This window comes from Mytilus californianus, unplaced genomic scaffold, assembly GCF_021869535.1.
Source record: "Mytilus californianus isolate M0D057914Y unplaced genomic scaffold, xbMytCali1.0.p SCAF_9, whole genome shotgun sequence".
NCBI lineage: Eukaryota > Metazoa > Mollusca > Bivalvia > Mytilida > Mytilidae > Mytilus > Mytilus californianus.
Genome location: NW_026262745.1, coordinates 25173060 through 25189122, shown reverse-complemented (window position 1 = coordinate 25189122; position 16063 = coordinate 25173060).

The following is a 16063-nucleotide window of genomic DNA, read 5'->3' as shown; positions in this document are numbered from 1 at the left end:
TGCAAAATTTTTAGTTTCCTTCTAAATATCAAGTAATTTTTAAAATTGGAGTTATCTTCCTTTGTCCATGATTATAGTTGAATCGACTACAATCAATGCTTTATACAATGCAATGTTTAATTTTGACTTCTACTGATAAAACACAGATCAAGTTGAATTTGGGTAGTGTCACTTTAACCATTATTGAGTTATGCCCCTTTATAATTCGAAAGATTGCAAAATTTTTAGTTTCCATTCTGTAACTTAAGTTTGCCCCAACCAAACATTATGAAACCTATACACAATATTCATTACCACAAAACTAAGATCAAGTACAAATTTTTTGTTTCCCTTTTCTAACTTTAGTTTGCCTCAACCAAATGTTATGAAACTTATACACAATGCTTATTACTACATAATACAGATTAAGTACGAAATTCGGTGGCGACACTTTTTAACATTCTTGAGTTATGTCCCTTTATAAACATAAAAATTGCTGAATTTTTCGTTTCTATTCTCTAACTTTAGTTTGTCTCAACCAAATGTTATAAAACTTATACACAACCGTTCTAGAGTTATGCGTTTTTACAAATAGAAAAATTAGAATTCGTTTCTGTTCTCTACTTAAGTTAGCCTCAACTAAATGTTATGAGACTTACATACAATGCTTATTACCACAAAACTCAGATCAAGTTCAAATTTGGGTAGCGTCACTTTTACCGTTCTTCAGTTATGTCCCTTTATAACTATATGATATGGAAGCGGGGGCATCATCTCTGTCCACATGTGGACACTATCCACATTTATTTTGTGATTTAAAAAAGGCAACCTTATATAGAGTGCATGACTGACCTATCAACTATATAAATTCAGTTTTTGTTTTTTTTTTGTAGATGCATTACCATACTATATTTTACTTCTTGTAAATGACGCCTTTTGATTTCCATTGTTTTTATTAAAATTTATACATATATTTTGCATAATCATCAATGATGTATTCAGCACATATTAGCGCTTTTTTTACTATTTTCATCTAGTGAACATCCATACTTTTAAACAATTAAGTCAGAGATATTGTAGAAATTATATATTTTTCAATACAACCCGAGCACCACAACCTGAATTTTTTTTGGTTACAAAATGCCATTGAATTATTGACTAAACATGTGAAAGTTTATTTTTATGCCCCCACTGTCTGACACTGGAGGGGGCATTAAGTGTTACCCTTGTCGGTCCCTACATCCCAAAATTGGTTTCCGTTCTCTAACTTTTTTCCTCAACCAAATGTTATGAAACTATAATACTAGTACAATGTATACAAAATGCTTATTTCCACAAAACACAGATCAAGTTCAAATTTGGGTGGCGTCACTTTTACTGTTCTAGAGTTATGCTCCTTTATAATGTTGTATGCAAGCAAGGGTATCATCTGTGTTCCATGGACACATTCTCCAATTATTTTTTTGTACTTTCCAAATTAATATACTAGCACATATACTGATCAACTAAAATTTGAACAAAAATCATTATCCTTTTTCTCCTAATGACTGTGCATTTAAACAGCTGCTCACCAGCGGGATATATTTTTGATAAACCAGATGTTGAAAATTATTGTGTATGATTTCACTTCCATACCTTTAACTTAGACTTTCCCAAAACAATCATCAGAACATTTTAGCATCTATCACAGTGAATACATATAATCAATGAGGTATTGTGGTTAAATCTATATTTATACAAAGATGTCAGTCATATGATGTAATATGTGTGTTGTAGTTGTTGTCAACCATTAGTCCTTATGCTTTTCTGACAATAACTTTAGAGGTAGTTAATTGATAGGGGTCAACCTACAAATTTTAACTTATTTTTATTTCTCTTCAAATTTTTAGGCTGTATGGCCACCCATTGATTTTTTTATGATCAATATAAAGTAATACTACAAAATTTTCACACAATGTCATGGACCTTTGAAAAACATGTTAGTTCCAGTTTTGGCTGATTTGAAATTAGTTAAAAGTCTGTTCCTTTATTATAGATTGGCTATTTGCAGAGTACTGTTATGTTTCTATGTTAGAATGAAAAAATAGAATAAGAGTACTGCTAAAACCAAAAGTTTTGAGCTTTAACACAGTATTAAGGATGCCTTTCTCATAAAAAAAAAAGATATATATTGATGTTTTTAAGTAGTAATTCATTGCTTTTTTATTTAATTTTTCAACTCTCAATTATCCGCATATTGCAATTGTATAACTGTGCCCAGATTAGCCTGTTATGGGTTATTGTAAATAACAGTTAATACTGAAGAAACTGTACACACAATGTAAATAATGTTCTCTGTTAAATCTTACTTGTGATTGATAAATGTTAAAAGTACTGTAAACAGGGAAATTTTCGCGGTAGTTTTATTTTCGCTATTTTCGCGGTAAGAATTGAAACGCGAAAATATCAAGGAAAACTTTTTTAATTACATTTACTTTTTACAAATTGTGACTTGGATGGAAAGTTGCTTCATTGGCACTCATACCACATCTTCTTATATCTATGTATATGAATAGAATACTGTATAACACTGATTTTATAGACGACACATATAACTGAAATCATAATGTATCTCTTAATGAAAAGCAATGTTTGAAGTCGTGTCTTTAACTCAATCAGTAATCTCATAAACACGGAAGCGAACATTACGGATATTGTTATGTAAACAACACTCATTACAATTATGTTAATGACACCTGTCAATCAGTAATAAAAGTATCACCTCGTTGAATCTACGAATAAGATTAATCAGATCAAAAGATCGATTAATTAGCATTAATCCTGACAGCATTTTATTTTAATTCATATCTAAATAGGTCTAGTTTTCTGTGATTGTATATGTGTTTTAACAAGCATTGAAACATGACAAATTTTTAATCTACTTTAACAATAATGAACCGAAAACAAAAGATTTCTGATTGATTTTATCACTTGATTTAAGATATATGTAAAGCTGTTCACTCTCCAAATCATTTATGAAAATATTTATATAGGCCACTGGGAAATCGCGAATTCAAAACGGCGCGAATTTGGTTTGTGTTAGTAGATCGCGAAATAAAGACGGCGCGAAAATTTCCCGGTTTACAGTATAATGATACAGCATCTTCAATAGCCAAGGGTTACGATCTGGCCTTCTCTTCCTCTCCAGTGATGAGGAGGGGGAGGTATTGTAACTTTTGTCTAGCAAAATATAATGTTATGGTTGTATGTTGGTTATCTGTTGTTTTTCTTCCATTGTTGTATTCTCTGATAAATTTATCAAAAAGCTGTAAAAATATTTTTCTTAACATTATTTTCTAATATGTTTCAAATGATGAATAAGTCGCTTTCATTTCTTATTTGATGTACATGACTATCATGGCAATTTGCATTTTATACATATAGTTACATAATCAAATGGGAACTTATTATTGTATGAATAATGTTTGTACATTGTATTGTTTAATGCGCTATGTTATTATTAATTTTTGCATATTCATTGGTTAATCATGACCTCAGGTTTCATATGTCAAATATGTCTTCCTGTTATAATTATTTTATTGGCAAAGGAGATTTTATCGTTTAGTAATAATGTTTCAGCAAAATGAAATAAAAAGAAATAAGGTTATTAATGATAATGCAAAAATTAATAAGTGGTAATGTCAAAAAATGTCTTTCATTTGTAAAGGAAGTTCCAGGTAAATTTCTGCATTCTATATTACACTGTCTTTTTTTTATCATGCAATGGTTCAGCTAAATGATGACAAGTGAAGACACTAGTATGGAGTAGAATGTAGGAATTTATTTGAGATGGCCTTCCTTAGGTTTGTTCGTTTAAAGGAAAGAATAATGTACGGCAATGTGCAATAGAACATGGAATATTGTATGTATGTCATATCATCTGCTATGTTCATTAAAATAGTATAACATTTGTTTGTTACAGATCACTTGGGGCTCCAGCAGAGTACCCCTAATGTCATCAGGTCCCTTTTAAGCAAACTGTACAGTTCTAAACTAATCTGATTCTCGGTTTTGAAACAGTTTTAAAGGTCACAGAATTTTTTTAATAAGACATCAGGTTGCAAGGTCGCCCACCAAATCACCAAGGTCGCAGGTCTTATTTAACCATGTTGTAGCCAGATCACTTTGTCAAAGGCAAACACTTTCTTCTTTATTAAAAGAGCAGAATCTTTCTTTTGATTGTTGTAGGAACAATGTTACTTTGGTTCCAATTGTAAAACAATAACTGTATTGATGCAGGTGAAATTCCTGAAATTGGTTTCCGTTCTCTAACTTTAGGTTGCCTCAAACAAATGTTATGAATCTTAAACAATGCTTATTACCACAAAACACAGATCAAATTTGAATTTTGGTGGCATTGCTTTTACTGTTCTAGAGTTATTCCCCTTTACAAATGAAAAAATTGCTGAATTTTTCTTTCAGTTCTCTAAGTTTAACTAAAGTTTGCCTCAACCAAATGTTATGAAACTTATACACAATGCTTATTACCACAAAACTCAGACCAAGTACGAATTCGGGTAGCGTCACTTTTACAGTTCTTGAGTTATATTCCTTTATAACATTATATGAAAGCTGGGGCATAATCTGTGTCCCATGGACACATTCCCCATTTATTGTACTTATTTTGGAAAGATTGGAACTAGTGTTCCAATTCTTTCCTAAGGCACTTTGCCTCACCAAACAGAATGTAGCCAGGTAAGCTACTAAATCTATACACACTAAAATATAGTTCCCAATAATTCTCATGTCTGTGTACATATGTACCAAGTGGGAAAATTTGGGATATACTGGTATCTTAAGAGCAGTTCATTCAAGTATGCATGCCTTTAGTTTTGTCAATTTGCTGGTTTCAGTCTGTTCACTTCCATTAGGTAAGATAACATACAATACCAGTATGATTGATGACTGTCATGATCAACAAACAATTAGAGTTAAGGTTGAACTCGCTATCCTAGGATATTCTAAAATCAAATTGTGAAGGTCCTGAAATCAAATTATGAAGGTCCAGAAATATTTCAGGATCTCCTTAAATACAATAATTTTGTCTAAAACTATGCATCATACATATCCTTTTATTCATATAATACATAACAAGGATATCAGGAATCACCAAAAATAATGGACAGTAACAACAGACCACACCAATCGCCAACACCAACTCCTCTGAAAAAAAATATAAGTACAAAGACAAACAACACATGGTCCAGATTGCCTGACTTGGTACAGGCACAATATGTCGAGGGAGATTAACATACAAACCTCTGCCTTTGCCAATCTAGACCTTATGTTGTAATAGTAAAAACCTTCACACTGTGAGTGCAGCTATACCAACAGGATGATCACTAGCTTAAACAAAGAGATATATGACTGTCCTGTCAAACAAAGTTATTTTGGTTGGCTGAAATTGAAAAATACTTCTACTTGGTAACTGCTGATGTGCCTGTTCATGACAAAACGTGAAAAGTAATTATTCAGTTAAGATCAGTTAAGTGATGTTAATACTTAAGTGCTGATCAAAATGGCCACAAAGATAGGGCTTGATTTTACATCAGAGCCTATTGAAAATATGTGGAGGAATCTTCTGGTAGAACATTGAACTATATATATATATATAAGTACGTCTGAACCAGTGACAACTCTATGACAGATTTTATCCATCGGATCACCAGTGATGGTGATACAAGGCTGAAAACACATTCTGTATACATAATTCGTCTAAATAACAGCCCAACAATGTTAGATCTGTAAATTTGCGGAAGCAAATTTTTTGTTCTTCCCTGGCAAGGATTCGAACTCATGCTTCTATATTTCTTGTCCTTGAGAACAAAATACGACAAAAAGTATAAGATATTGACTGCCAAAAAAGACGGATGATAAAACGGGACTCAAAATTCAAAGTTACAGAGATCCCCCCCCCCCCAAAAAAAAACAGCAAAAAAACGAAAAAACAAACTACATTCTTCAAAACACTGCATAAAAAAAATACTACTGAGCAACAAGCACTCCACAAAAAACCAGGGGTGATCTCAGCTGCTCTGGAAGGGTAACCATGCATATCCTGTTCCACATATAGCACCTGTCTTGTTGCTCATTGCATGTAAAATTCGGTGGTGTCACAATAGAGAAAAAGAGGATTGAATTGTGGCTACGGAAATTAATATATTGTGTCAGCTGTAAGACAGATATTCCATAATGGTCAATTAATCACGATGAAGTCCGTAAAGGATGACTTCAAATTTATCACTAGGAACTGTTGCCGGTTCAAAAGCTGCCTCGTTAGCAGTAAACCTCTATCAAGGAAATCGTGATAGGAGAGGCAAGCCTTGAACTATTGCATCAACTGGGAGGTATATACTTCATTTGCAGGGCACTGCTGCAATGTTGCTTCATAGAAATGAAAAGTTGACAATTAGAAAGCTGAAATCATCTATCAGTTTCTTACAAAGTTTTGTTCTCAACCGATCCTCATTGTCAATTTCTAGATGTAAGTCAAGATACCAATGGTATCTTTTATTTCAAGTTCGATGGAATAGATGCAATCAACTTAGTCACCAAAACTTAATTATTAAGTGAAAGTATGGGGCGTGGGTTAAGACAAAATTATTGTATTTAAATTGCTCCTTAAAAATGAATATTTCATGATATCCATAATTCGAGATTTCAGGATATCCTGGAATATTTCAGGACCCCTATAATTCGATGTTATGATATCCTTTAATATTCCAGGACCTCCACAAATAATCGGTCAAAATTTAATTATTTAATTATATTTTTAAGGATATCCTAATATCAATTGAGCACCATGAGTCTGTTTCACGAAAATACTTACGACTAAGATTGATCGTAAGTATACTGAATTGTTCATGACTTACGATCAATCTCAGTCGTAAGTTTATTTGTGAAAACGACTCCATATTCTGAAATCGAATTGTGGAGGTCCTGAAATAATTGTTGACATCCATGAGTATTTAAGGATACCGTCGTGAAAGCCTGAACTGTGGAGGTCCTGAAATATATAATTATGGAGCGCCATAAATATTAAGGATATTCTGAAATATTAAGGACCCCCTGAAATATAGCAATGTTGGCCGATTATCTTTGGAGGTCCTGAAATCTTTCAGGATTGATATCCTGAAATCGAATTATGGAGGTGCTGAAACTATTCAGGATAACATGGAATCGAATTATGGAGGTCCTAAAATCGAATTATGTAGGTCCTGAAATAGAATTATTGAGATCCTTAAATATTTCAGGAGTTTCGTAATGATATATGGATATCCTGAATTCGAATTATGGAAGTCCTGAAATACATCTGGAGCTCCTTGAATACTATAATTTTGACTAAATCCGCGCCTTATATTAAACTGTATTCTGGATTGTTGTTACATAACATAAGCGACACATGGATCTGGTGCACAAATTGAGCAGTAACTTCTTACCTTTCTGGAGTACTATAATATCTTTATAGTTCTCGGACTTAGTTTATGGACGGGTTCGTGTTCCACAATATCAAATTATCTTTGCAGTGTTATGCAATCTGTTGTCATTCTTTTCGTCTTTATGTCCGAGCTTGGGTGAACCTACATTCTGTCGTTGTGTTAATCAACTTTTAGGTTCAGTTAGTGGTTTAAGTTTTGTTCATATATCAATAACTTTGCTAAATCTTCAATTCTTCTTGGAATTTTACGAATCTTGGACAGAAGCAAGATCAAAAGAAACAGCATCTGTGCAAATTTTAAAATATTTTCTCCATTTTCCGTAATTAACAGATTAATTGATTTTTTTTGTGCATTGACATTTAGATACCGTGAGTCAGTCTGAGCTGAGACTACTATAAGAGTCTCAGGTCTGAGGTTAAAGCTTTATTTAGACATAAATAGCTTTACCAAACCATCTTAGAATTTCATGAATTTAGACAGAAGCTTCCCCATTGTCAAGAGAGCATCTGGAGCAAAATTTTAATAATTTTTAATTTGTTCATAATCCCGTATTTTACTGATAATTGGATTTAAACCTTCATGGAATTTTTTAAAGGTTTGCGCAACAGCTTATTTTCAGTACAAAGAGACAATATATACAAATCCTTGACAGAGAGCATTCTAGGCAAAATTAGATTTTTGTATCTTACCAGAGACATACTTATATCAGAGACATATATACAAGTATATACGTCTCTGCTTATATTGTGTATTCTACACTGACAGCATGCAGCAGGTGAGCTCAGACACAGAGTTCCACGTTTTATTTCCTTTTGGCATCATCCATGGTAAAGCAAAATATTGTCCTATGAAATATTGTCCCTCAAGACAATATTTCATGACTTTGCAGGGCGGATCCAGCCATTTTTAAAAGGGGGGTCCCAACCCAGGATAAAGGGGGGGGGTGTGGGGTGTTCCAACTATATGTCCCCATTCAAATGCATTGATCGACAAGAAAAAGGGGGGAATTCCAACCCCCGGAACCCCCCTCTGGATCCGCCACTGCTTTGCATCATGAAATTTTGTCCCAATATCTATGAAAAACAATATTTTCCAAAGAAGAACTAATTTCCATATGGAATTTTGTCCACTGATATACAGACATTATTTTTGATAATAACAAACAAACCTGCTTAATTTATCATTTATGCAGCAATGTATGGTTACTGATACCAGAGACTCAGACATATAATACATTATATGTCTCTGCTGATACACATACTTTTCATGAACAATTTTTTTTTTTAAATTCAGAAACGCTCACAATTTCTTGACAGAGGAATCTTCAGGGAAGACATAATTAGACTGAGAAATATTTTGAATTCGTGGACAGTGTTTGACAGTGAAATATTGTCATGAACAGAATTTCACAGTGAAATATTGTCATGGACAGTACTTTACAGTGAACTATTGTCCAGAAGGAGGTGACAAAATTTCATGGACAAGGACACTATTTCATAATAGATCAAAATATTATTTTATATGAAATTTTCTCTGACAAACAATATTTCATGGGGACATTATTTTATGTTACACTGTCTGCATTTCTTTTACTTGTATTCCCTCGTGGTATTTTCCTCATTTTTTGTCAGAACTACTTTGTCTCACACGTCTGATATCATTTATGAAATAGCAGAGACATATAATACAATTTTTTTTTTTTATACAATATCAAATTATGTCTCTTTTTCAATAATACAAATCTAAAATCAAAATTACATTAAAATAAATAATTATATATGTACTCAAATTATATTTAATTAATTATGATAAATTTAACACTGAAACAGTTTATGTTATGCTTAAACATTCGTCCTTACTTCGAGTACTTTTAATACTTTTATTAATGACTTTATTACTTAAGGAGATCTCGCGAGGTTTAACTAGTGGCCGCGTGTTATTACGGGATTTCGCCGAGTTGCGAATCTCTTGTATTATATGTCTCTGGAAATAGTAAGCCACTAATAATTTTTGTGTGTCAAATATTTTGAATTTCCCGCCAATAAAATTTTCATACAGTTGTCTCCCATGAATTGTGGTTGCTGAGGCTGGTGAGAAAACAGAATATACAGACAAAAAAACTGTTCTAGAAAATTTTATTATGTTTATATGATCCTCATAAAAGTAAGATAATGTACAATGTTATCCTCAGAAATTAGACAACGGAATTTAGCGAACACTACTGAAAAAAGACTTTGTGATGGTGAAAATAGGGGGAGGGTCACTACTGTCAGTACTGACTACTGTGTAAAAGCGAGGCATACAATATTGCTGTGTATGTTCAGAATAGTGCGAGTTACTGTATGACTAGAACCCACAATAGATAGATATACCATAATCCTTGGGGGCATTTGATCATCAGGATATATTCTAATGACGTGAAGCATGAAGGTGTGCTTGTGAAAAAGGGGAATCACTCTTTCAGATGGTAAAGGTAATGCTATATGAAGCACTATAACTTTTTTGACAGAAGACTGCCACATTTATTTGTCCATACATTTTTAGAATATTTACCCTTATAAAATTGTAGTAAAGATAATAGATATATATAAATATTTCAAAGAAATTGTTGGAAGACTAGTTAATTGTTACCCTTTAGTCCGGTAATTTTGTTCCCTTTCTAAGTCCATTCATAATGTTAACATAATGTCAAATGAATGGACTTACCAGAAGAGGAAAATTACCAGGCCACCACTGTACTTCTAAAACACCTTAAAAATATCGCTACTGGTCTTGTACTAGTAAGCATGGTAAGCGCCTGAAAGTCAAAGTTTTTTTGAAAAATTCTTAACTCTTCAACACACCTTGTGTGTTACACATTCTGAATTAAACTAGTAAGTCTTGATGATAGAAATGTGTATTGTTTACCCCTCACTACAAAGATTATATTTTTTTACCAGTCCATCTGTCAGTTTGTCATTCATCTTGTTTTTATTTATGCTAAATCAAATCCTTTATATATTTTTCCAAATAAAGTCCCCAGGGGGCATACACATATAACAAATATGATCTTAACAACATAAAGTATTTTACTTGAAATTCATATAATAAACCTAAAATATTGATATAGAGTGATACAGGCTATAATAGGTCAAATAAAAAAAAAATATTTAAGGGTTGCTATTCCAGAGATGTGGCATATGTCCTCTCACTTGATTTTGTTTGCACTTATTTTTTTTTTTTTATATTTGCAATATAATGTATATATAATTCAGTGGTTCCAAGGCTTTGAGAAATCAACTAGACATTTGGTCCAGTAAACCGTTCTTCTTAACTGGACCAGACTCTTTTTAATAGGACATTTGCACATATGATTTAGACAAAATGAAAAATGTTACTGGACGAGTGGTCATTTGGTCCAGTAATGCATATCACTTATCTGAACCAAACCAATTTTTACTGGACTTTGCCCTATGTCTGGTGACCTTGGGAATGACTGTGTATTTATCAGATTGCAACCATAATTGGAAATATGGTCACTTGTAATGAGAGGATGATCCATATTGATATTGAGGTCCCTATATTTAAGGTCATGGTCATAAATAATTTAAATAGACTGAAACTTGTACAGGAAAGTGGTTTCTGAATGCTAAATCAAGTACTATATTATATATATGGGATTACAACCTTACTTGTTATGAGAGGAAGATTGCTATTGATTTTGAGGTCACTACATGTAAGGTCAAGGTCATAGTTTATATTTAGAACATACACCAAAATTTGTACAGAAAAGAAATTTCTTGATGTTAAATCAAATATTTTCATTTGATTGCAACCTTACTTGGATTTATGGTCAAATATAATAATAAGACCCCTATTGATTTTTAGGTTATGACTACATATAAGGTCAATTCAAAGATACAAAAAAAAGACAGAAATTTGTACAGGAAAGTGGTTTCCATTGTTAAACCAAATACTTCTGTTCATTTTGGAGTGAAACCTTTCCTGGATATGTGGTCACATAAAATGAGACGAAGATCCTGTCAGATTTTGAAGTCACTAGGTCTAAGGTCAAGGTCTTTGATACTAACAATAGATTTTTGTAAGACTTAATAACTGTTGGAAATAATATTAACAGAAAAGAATCATACCTAAAAGTAATAAAAAAAAACAAAGATAACACTTAATGCCCCCTTCGAAGACGGCGAGGGCATACAAATTATTCCAGCAGGTCACTTTAATCCCTTCCCCTCAATATGGGGAGATGGTGGTATTTAAGCTGGCTACTAAATGTTGTTAACTCATTTAATATATTCTCAGACTGAAATTATCTCTTTTAAGCTTACTATCTCAAATATAATAAAATTTATCAAATATTCAACTTTTTTTTATAATAAGTGTTAAATGGCATAAAAATTACAAAGTTTATTATTTACTTTCAGCACTTATGTGGATGTCCTTCTATAAAATGATTTTTTTGTCAGAAATATTATATATTTTAAGATTTGTTCTTCTCTAAACATATTACCCCAAGCCTAATGTCATCCCCATATGTATGGAAGATGATGAAAACTTAGTTAATATATATATATATACCAACTGTGTTACATCCTACTTGGACACAGATATACAAAGAAGACTTACTGCATATTTAGTATGAATGTAAAATCAGAGGCAAATGATGTCTTGTCCCTGTTTGTGTATCTTCCAACGAAACATTCAAAAACAGTAAACTGAACATTTCCTTGTCCTAATCTATTCAAACAAAATAGGAATCTTGAAAATTAAATAATATAAGTACTTTTCTAAGAAAACAAATGGGACTTGGTGGTCAAGAGTTAGAACATTTCACCTACAGTGATAATTCCCTGTCAACACCGAGGTTGTTAGTGGCAATGTGCCTTGGACTCCCATATCTTAACTGACTAGGGTTTCCAAATTTTTCTGCTGATGTCGGATTGTTCTCTCCTGGTTCTCCAGCTCCCCTCCAACAAAAACTGGCTGCCATATTATATCAAAGTTTGTTAAAGTGGCGCTGAACACCAACAATCAATCAATCAATCTAATATAACAGCAGTAATATGCTGATTTTTTAATGTGTCTTATTGCATGAAATACTAGGTGTTGTGTGTTTTTGGTAACGGCTTTCCATCTGGTATTTATTGGGGTTAAGATTGCAATAAAAACCCTTATGTGGCTGGCTTGAAAGTTATCAACTTTCTAGATTTTATCACTACTCATGAGATAAAGTAATCGTGCATTGAGCTCAAAATTCTATACACATTTCAAGAAATTTATCAATGAAACATGTACTAAGATATTCAATTACATAATGATGTGTATGTGTATCAACACACTTGTCAAGATGATTAATTACATAATTTGTGCATGGTGCATCAATTTTAGTTCTTATACCAATGATTTCATTGTTAAAGTGATATTTAAAATTTGAGTTATATTCCTTTGTCCATAATTACAGCTAAAATTAAGTACTCCAATTCAATTGTATTGCCTTCCAATGCTTACTTTCCAAAGCAAAATGAATGCAGTCTTTACTCTTCAATGTTCACAAGTGCTTTTATTAGTTGACAAGAAGTAAACTCTGCTGGTGAATGATATTACAATGTCAGCACATCAGTATTTCCTTTCCTCACTAAATCTATTGAACCACAAAGGATACCTTATCCAAACTTGGCCTAATAATGCCCCTTTGAGTGAGGAAGATCCCTTTTAATTTTAGATTAAAAAGGTAGAAGTTTTGGGGTCACATCAGTTAATGGCAGATTAAAATTTCAATTTTAATTTGTGGAGGTTATATCTTTTAAACCACATGTTCAACTTTTCAAAACTTGATTTATTAATGCCCAGTGAGATGAAAAAGACCCCTATAATTGATCATGAGGTCACTAGGTCAAAGGTTATTGTCGCATCAGTGATTAGCACACTGTCCTTGGGTTTCCAGATGATATATTGAGTATGGTACGTACAAACTTGCATGTAGCTGGAGAATGCCCTTTGGAAAGAATAAGACCCTTTAGATTTTCTTGTTAGTAGGTCAAAGGTCAAGGTCAGGATACCTTAAATAGAAAACAATTTTGGAAATACCAAGGATTACTATACAAATCCTTGGAAATACAATTTTTTTTCAAAACAGCATCTTTTGAGCCGAAAATGAGATGGTTACTTGGTTTCGGTGGACATTTCTAGCATATTGATATTTAGGTAACTAGTTCAAAGGTCAAGGTTTACATCAGCAATAGATTTTGAAAAATATTTTTTTTCCCTTCATTGAACATGTTCATTGTAAGCAGAATTTCATTCTTCATTGTACACACAAATCTGTTTCTTCTATTAAAAATCAATAAAGATCACAACTCCACTTATGTAATCGTGGTGTTTCTGTAATTTGTCAATTTTGATTCATTGAGGGTTTTTATTTTGATATTTTGTTAAAGAATATTTTGTTTGTTTTATTCAGATCAGAAACTAATTATTAAGTTTAAAGATAACATTTTTGTATGAAAGAAATTTTAGATTTAAAAAATGTTTGCTTCCAAAATCCCCTAACTGAACTAGACTGAATACTCTTTTGGTAGTTGGACAGAATCTGGCAAATTGAATTTTTTTTCTTATTTGTTTATTAGGTAAATCGTATAAATAAAACAGGATCTACCCAACACTATCATGTCCTAATATCCCCTCATAAACCTTCCAAGGTCACACATATCAAAGCAAAGGACAGAATAGTGGAGATATGTCTAACCTAAAGTGTGATACTATCATTTGTTGTAACTGCAGGCTAGTTGTGTAGATGTAGATACTGATTACATTTTAATGATGTTTTATTTTTTGGTAAACACATTGTTATAGATTTCACAATCGTGCAAGTATCATTGCAGTGTGATTATTAGAAGTTGCTGTTTAGCATGAAACAGACTGCAGGCTGGAATTTGTATGCACCACTTACATGTAAAAGTATTTTGTATATTGATGGATAAGATAAGGACTGAGTCTAACCATATTGTATATGAGTTAATAACTTTGTATATATATATTTGAGTAAAATAGATGTGGGATCGATGAGTGCAATTCAAAGACACAAATAATAACCAAAAGACATTTAGAGGTTAATGTCTTCAACAACAGACTGAAAAGTTATGATTTTTTTTTATTGAGACATTCAGTGATCTACCATCAGTAACAATGTTTATTGGCAATTTGTACATTTTATCTTTGATCTTACTGCCTAATATTGTTATTTATTATACCTCAGTATGTTTTTTCTATATAAAAAAGAATGAAATATTTGTGCTATTTCATTCCACAGACTATTTGCCAGTCAATAGTTTCAAAGACTATTACCCCGGTTAATAGTTTTATAAACATATTTCCCGTACTTTTTCATACTAATTTTTCATTGGACAACAATGACGTCATCGACAATTCTGCTAGGATTTGTGCGCTTGGCAACGTTAAACTCTGAAAAATCGTAAACGTTATAATCTGTATGTATCTGTCGTAATTTCAAATTAATATATTACTTACCAGAAGCAATTGAAAAAGAAAATCTACGCGACATATTTTAAGAACTAAAACATGTAATGTATGGTGTTGGTCTGTCGTCGTCTTCATAATCTGGGATTGCTTTGGTGTACGGTAAAATATTTTAGCTAATGTTTATCATATGCACGGCAATTTTTACACAAGGATTCCTGGTCTTGATTACAGTATATAGATTATTGACAAATACCACACAGGGAAAAAAAACCTGATAGTTCATCTTGTACATGTCTATGTGATCATTTTTTTTTCAAGTGGTGTATGTAGTCTTTTTAGAAAGTTGTTTTGTTTGGTATAATAAAACACTTAATGACTGGTTATGAGGGTAATAGCAAGTTTGTTGTCCCTTTGAAACTAACTATTGCCCTCGGCTTCGCCTCGAGCAATAGTTGGTATCTCAGGGACAACAAACTTGCTATTACCCTCATACCCAGTCAAAAGGTGTATAATATCATGGACAGGACCTGAAAGGCAATGACATCACATAACAGTGCAGCAATGTCACATGTTCTTGTCCGTCTGTGCCAATTTATCAATGAAATACAAGCGACTTCATTCATACAACTGAACAACTATCACAACATTTTGTTTGCATAAGAATAGTTTTACTGACTATTTTATTTTATATTCTCAAACCAAAAACATATTGTTAAGACAAAATTGCTTAAGTATTTTTAGATAAAAGTTGAGCATAATTCCAAGTGACATGCTTTTGAACTAAAAAACGCTCCTTTGACTTCTAAATTTCTTTAAAAAAATGTAAATTATCAATACTCCTTGCAGTTGCAGATATTGATCTTACTACTACATGTATTATAATTGCAACATATTATATAATCCAGCTGTCGTCTTTAAAACCGGAAGTCATTTAGATTTTGTTTCTGTTTTGAAAGCTCAAGAATAACTCTGCTAAGGCTCACGGTAATTCACGTTACACTTTGTTGTTACAGTACATATATTTAAAAGTCTTTGTCCTTTCAGAATACCAATTTGCTAATTTGCTTCTCCAAGAAATCATCTCTTCAAACTGATCAGCTTGTGAAAACCAGTACCATGTTTGTAGCTTT